A 476-nucleotide genomic window follows, 5' to 3' on the forward strand; every position below is an offset into this window, starting at 1 on the left:
CCCCCAACCACTGAAACCTCTTTTCTTCCGGAGTTTGCTCTTTAATCCATCTAAAAAGGCGTCTAAAGCTCCAGGGCGGGGCTGGTGTCACCCACGCACCCCCGTGCCACGGTAACTGCACTTAACCCTCATGGTTGTTTTTTTTTTTTTTTTAATAGAATAAAAATGATGAGTGGTGGGAGAACAGCATCTCCAGGTGGGACTGGGCGGAGCTGGTGCAGCCCTACCTGGGGCAGAGGCGATAATTTTAAACATTAAACATGAATTAACGTGTCACAGACTCGCTCCCAGCTCACTTCTAACGTAGCCAGGAGGTGGAGAGGTTCCCCAGGGCTCGCAGGAGGGGCTGCCTGGCTCTGAGGTCCTCGCACCCTTCTTCCAGGAGAGATCTCAGCGAGTCAAACAAGAGTTGATTTTTTTTTTTTTTTAAATTAAAAAAAAAACAAAAACCCAAAAAGTACCTTAACTGCGGGGGT

The sequence above is a fragment of the Fulmarus glacialis genome, unplaced genomic scaffold, assembly GCF_000690835.1.
Source record: "Fulmarus glacialis isolate BGI_N327 unplaced genomic scaffold, ASM69083v1 scaffold18381, whole genome shotgun sequence".
Classification (NCBI taxonomy): Eukaryota; Metazoa; Chordata; class Aves; order Procellariiformes; family Procellariidae; genus Fulmarus; species Fulmarus glacialis.